Source organism: Cyprinus carpio, chromosome A15, assembly GCF_018340385.1.
Source record: "Cyprinus carpio isolate SPL01 chromosome A15, ASM1834038v1, whole genome shotgun sequence".
In the NCBI taxonomy this organism is placed as follows: domain Eukaryota; kingdom Metazoa; phylum Chordata; class Actinopteri; order Cypriniformes; family Cyprinidae; genus Cyprinus; species Cyprinus carpio.
The window spans coordinates 13,779,917-13,786,315 of NC_056586.1; positions in this window are offsets into that span (position 1 = coordinate 13,779,917).

Below are 6,399 nucleotides of genomic sequence, written 5' to 3' on the forward strand. Positions count from 1 at the left end.
TGCAACATTAATACAGCTATTTTTTGTTTGTTTGTTTATTACTGTTAAGCTGCTTTGAAACAACCTGCATTGTACGGTATATTGCGCTATATAAATAAATGTGACTTGATTTGTCTTGGCATAACATGAGTTAATAATGACAGACTGTTTATTTGGGAACAAATTTAGAATAACATAAAACTGTCTTCAGGCAAAAATGGCCTACATCTGGTTGACTCCTTCTTTTTACAGGAACATCCTTCTCTTACACATTCAGAATACATAGTTCTGAGCAGTAACTCATGCAATCATTGTGAGTCACTCAATACAAGTCTTACCAGTTCACAAAGCAGCTTAGACACTCTTTTATTTTGAGGAGTGAAGGGATCTGAGCACTTTGACAACCACTTCATTAAAGATTTATAGCCTCAAGAGACGCAAAGACATTTCAGTTCAGAATACAAAAAGCAGTATTGTCCAGCGTACTCAGTAAAAATATGTGCTCCATATTACAGAGCTTCTTTCAGATGCTGTAGTTTTGCTCCTGTTTGTTGTCACAAAGGTTTAGATACATATCTGCAAGAGGAAATTGTCTGTCTACATGGATATATGAAAGCTATTTAATAATTATAATGTTTGTAAGGAACACTGTGAATGTGAAAGACAGGGAGGGGTGTTTCGTGACTTACAAGTGACAATTGTGATGATGTCTGGGCAGATCTTTGGCTGCGGATGTGTTTGGGATTTCAAAATTTGCAGCGGTTTGACCACGCTTGGAATGAGACCATGTCTGAAAGAGCAAAGCGTCCTTTTTTTTGGTCTGAAAAACTGCCTGAGGGCTTGTGATATTCAGTCAATGGCATGAAAGGATCTCAAACATACTTCCATAATTCCACAACAGAGACCTGCAAAGATTTACAAACCCAACAGGATGAAACATGCTCCGTAGAACCAACATAGACATCTTCCTTTAATCTTTACAACATTTTTCATGCTGAGTTGTATGCATTGTTATAATAGTGTTATTTATATTCCATATTACATTATATTCATATTTAATTGTAATAGTAAAATATTTTGAATTACTTTTTATTTGTATATTTTCATATTTCACCATATTTAATTTAGCTGTCATTTTTATTTATAAAAATATTTATATCACTTTAATAATTTTTTATTTCAGTTTTAGTTATTTTAGTACTTCAGCTTCTTTCAGTTAGTTGCCAAGGCAACATTTAAAATTTTCATTTAAGATTTCATCTAATACTTTTTTTCCAGCTTCATTTCCCAAAACAATGTTTGATAGTTTTAGTTAACAATATCAGCACTGTATATTGCACATCCTCAGATCCTCCACAGTCTCTGCTCTGCTTATTTTCTTTGTCACTGCTATCTAAAGCACAAAGTGAATTCCAGTGTTATCATAAAAAAAATAAAAATGTAGCAATTAATCCCTTATCGCTTTTGGTCATTTTTTGATTTTGTTCTGCATCTTGCTAACTCAATAGGAGGAAATTCATAGCATTCATATTTTCTAAGAAATTCTTAAACCTCCCACCATGATTAAATCCATGCCATTAAACACGAATAACAACATGTTGTTTGACAAGTTGCTCCTTCGCTTGCTTTGTACAGTAGATGCTCGTTTCATTTGTGTTATGACTGAAGCTACTTAATAATGCATTTCAGGCCTTTTTATCTTGGATTTCAGTGCTGTGCATTTTCTGTAATGCATTTATTGTGGTAGAAAAAGCATGTGGGATAATAGGTATCACAGCCTGTCAATTAATCCCAAAAGTTAGATAATGGGTTTTTTATCTTGTATTTTAGTGCTAAAAGTTACTAAGCATTTGTCATATGAGCCTCAGCCTGTCAATTAATCCCAAAAGTTAGATATATACATAGATAGTACTACCACTGATACTGAGGTTCTCATATCTAGACCTTAGTGATCAGTGGGCTTGTCATCTCTGTTGTGTAGGTCTTGGTTTCTGTCACTAAAAAAGGTGGTGCTAATCAAAGAAAAACAACAACAACAACACCCTCCAACTGATGCTGCTTTGCATTGTTTATTTGGGCTACGGTCTGTTTTTTTGTCAGATATCCTGATCTTTGTTTCAGATATTAGGTCTTTGTCTGGACGTCTGGTCTTGGTTTGACAGACTCCAGGATTCCAGTTATCAGGAAACCAGAGCATTTGAAACCCCTCACATACTTTAATGCACAACAAAACTGATAAACATTAACCAGGGTAAATGTGTGGGATGAAGGAGACTGCTAAGTCATCTGAGTGTTTCATTAGAATGATTCAAAAATGAGCTTTAGTTTAAAAAAAAAAAAAAAAAACTAAATATGAAAGACGGTGCAGAGATGCAGCACTCACCACACAATCTGTTTGAGGTTTTCTCACAAAATATGGCTTTAAAAAAAAGATAACATTTTACCTGCAGCTAAACCTGGTTTGGATGTGGAGAAGAAGTAGCTAGCCGTAAGCATTCATTCAGGACAAGTCTGTGTGAATGTTGAGACTATTTGAGAGCAGTTAACTACCACGCATGGTTAGTGAGGCAGAGATGAGTTTTTTTTTAGCACATTAGGGCAGTAATGTTGACCTAAATGTTGGCAGAACTAAAATAACAGAAAGTCATCTCAATACACACTGTTGTTTTGTTAAGGGTTTGTGAGCTCCCAGCATGCATTACAGCATGAATAAATTATACAGTTACTGATAAATGTTTTACTTTTTGCTGTTGTTTATTTTATGCTTATATTGTTGTTTTTGTTTTTACATTATTAGGGTGTTTTTGGTCTAAATGAAACATTTTCATGTTGTAAAAAATGGCAAGATACTATTTCCTTACAGGCAAACATTTATTTTTTTATTTTTTTTTATTTTTTATTTTAGATAATGTTATAGAGAAATGTAATGTACTTGTGTTGCATATTGATTGGCTGAATTGCTTTTGAGTTTATTCTGAAGGAAATGTAGAATTTACCATTTAGCACTGAATATCCAAGTAATAAGGACAATTGCATTTGCTGAAAGAACTCAGAAATCTCAATGTTTTATGTTTTTTATTTTTATTTTATTTATTTATTTATATATTTATATTTTTGTTTTGTTTTTTCATGTTTCAGGGCATGTGAGGTAATTTTTATTTTCTGCAGGATGATGTAATGATCAAGTAACGTCATTTATATTTTATAGCACAAAGTTAAACAGTTTAATTATGTAAATTATTTTTAAAAAAAGGCTAACAATAATGTATCCATGATATAACCATGAGTTTTATTTTATTTTATTTTATTTTATTTTATTTTATTTTATTACAGCATGAAAGGTGTGAAATATAATATTCTTCATCTTCTATATTCATCTTCTGCAGTTTAAGGTTAATATTATGACTAGGCAAGATTATACTGCAGTGAATGATGTCTTCATAGTATCAGAACATCAAAGAAATCAAAGATTCTCTATGTGGTCTGCCTTTTAGGTCCTTTTAAAAGTTATCAAATATTTACATGCCCATACCATCAAAATCCTCTCATTAAAAGCTTTCATATATTACCTCAGAAAAAAAAAAAAAAAAAACTTTACAATTTTACAAAAAAAGAAAAATCTGTTTTAAGTTACATTATATCATTCAACATTTTTTAAATGCAAAATAAATAACCGAAAAGGAAAACACCTCATAATTATATTGCAAGTGGTGGTTCAATAAAAAGCCCTTCTTCATTGAAAATGTTATAATGGCACAGTTTGATATGCTATAATCTGTATAACAGGGAAGAAAGGGGAAAAGGGAACCCTGGGGAAAAGTAGGGCTATAAACTCATATATAGAGCATGAGAAAGTGGGGGCTCTCAGCAGATGCTTTGTGTTATGTGACACTTTGCATTTGCCAGGTCATGCTAAAGCTCTCACAATTTGCGAGATGGTCTCCAACCATTACAGACCTCAAACTGATTGATTCCTGTAATTATTAGGAAGCTTAAATTACTTAAGCTACTGAAAAGGGCACACATGCAACAATTACTGGCCCTCCTTCACCTTCTGTTTTTTTGATTTATTTATTAGGAAGCTTAAATTACTTAAGCTAGTTTTAATTTTAATAATGATGGTTCAGAAACATGAATGTATTTGTTTTGTTGAGTTGACAACTTCACAAGCCCCCCCCCCTCCCCAGTTAGAGTATCCTCATTCATCATTAAAACGAACAAAATATTATGTAAGCAATACATTGGAAAAATGGCATTGCTAAAGGGAGCATGTGCACGGGGGAGACATCTTGTGATTCAAAGCCTGAGGCTGAGAGTCATTCTCGCTGGATTTCTGAGATGGTCCTCACTGCAGAATACAAGATCCAGGGGGCGTGGTTGGATCCAAAGCCAACTCCTTCCACCTTACATGAACCTAAACCCACCCATCTCCACCACTAAGCCTACCCAACTCCCAGAGCTCTTACCCTAAACCTACCAATCTCCACCCACTAGATGTGGATCCAACCACGCCCCCTGGGTCTTGTGTTCTGCAGTGAGGGGCTACTGGGAATTCTCTCTGAAAAACACAGAAACTGGAGTACCTTCCAAAGAAGGCCCAAGGCTGTGGGGTCTAATCTTTGAGATTTGCTGGTTGTCAACTGGACCAGATCTTGTGCTGGATCTGTCCCTCAGAGCTCACAGCACAACAGCAAGAAATAAAAACAGAATAATTTAACAGCTTATTGCACATGAAAGTCATTTCATATAACTGTCTCATGACCCTGACATTTGTCATCTCTTTGAAATAATGTGATTATTTTAAGCTCTCCAAATCTTCAAACCACATCAAAATAAAGATGGAAAAAAGTGGCAAACCTCCCTGCCCCAAAAAAAGATATGTAAGTAAGATTTATTCTAACTCTTTTTTGTTTTAATATGTCTCTGCCTCAAAGGGTGAACGATTTTCTGATCATAAAGGCTCTGTGAAAATGATCTGTTTCATTTTTTCAGGGCTTTTTCATTTTCTCCAGGATGATGTAATGATCAAGTACTAGTTACACCTGAATAGTGTCACAAAAGCCTCAGAGGGATACCCTTTATAATCAAGCTCAGAAACAGGGTTTTGAGGGTCTGATGTAAGTAAATAAATCAGTACGTGTGTGTGTGTGTGTGTGTGTGTGTGTGTGTGTGTGTGTGTGTGTGTGTGTGTGTGTGTGTGTGTGTTGTATATATAGAGAGAGGGGGAGGGGGTTCTTTGCTCACAAAATAAATTCTTTATTAAAATTTGTAAAATAATATAAAATTAGTCTTGACAATTGTGCTATTAAAAGAAAAAGCAAAGTAAAGACCAAGTCAATCTTCAATGTTCTCACTGCCAAGCACATTCAGATGAACTAACGAAGCATTCATGCATTTGAGTTTGGCTGTTGACGGACACTGAGCAGGTCATTAAGGGCATCCACACCTCCCACAGACTTGTAGATAACATCAGGGTCAAAGTGTCATCCTCCACTCTCGGCCTCCTCCCTCCAATGCATTCAATATAATGAGGCTGTGCTGCTTTGAGACTCTCATTCACACTTTGTGGAATGGATGAATGAGTGTCCCTCTCTCTCCCTTTGTATTGCAGATGATCTTATGTGAAGCTCACACATGTTTTTGAGAACCTAATTGTTGTTGGTTTGTTCTAATTTCAAGCGAATGCTCCTCATCAGCATCATTTCACTCTATCTGAGGTGTCACTCAGCATTATGAATCTTTTTGACGATGATTTAGGACTTTGTCTAATGCAAAATTTCATGGCTTTGTTCATTTGCTTCAGGCAAATCTTGACCTCACAGAGTTCATGCTCAAAGCTTTTGACAGCAAAATATAACTTTAATATCAGATAAATGCATGCAATAAACAAACACATAATTTGTGTAATTATATCTCTTATTAAGAGGCCTGTTATATTAACAACAAAACTAACCTCTAAAACACCTAGAATGTTAATGAAATACTGTGCCCTGTTTATGAACTCTCTCTGAGCTGTCATAGGCTCTCCTTTGAGAAAGAATCGTCATGGTTTGCCTTTGTTCCTCATGCATTCAGTCTCGTATCTATCAGGAGGGCCATTAGGAGGTGTGAGGAAGTACAATACAAACAGAATGAGATGAGCATGTGTGTGTGTGTGTGTGCGCGTGAGAGAGAGATAGAGAGAGAGAGAGATGGGGGATTTCAGCAAATACTGGGCAATAAAATGTAAAAGAGGAGAAAAAGTGTCTTGGTGGATAACAGGCAGGATGGATAGATAATGGAGGAAGAAAAGGAAAGATGCAAATTATTCACGTCTCTTCATGTACCAGGTTCACTAGATTTGATCTGGCTTTTTAAATATATTCTCTTATCTAAATGCTTTTTCATTCCCAGTTTAACCTGTTTGACTGATTGCATGGT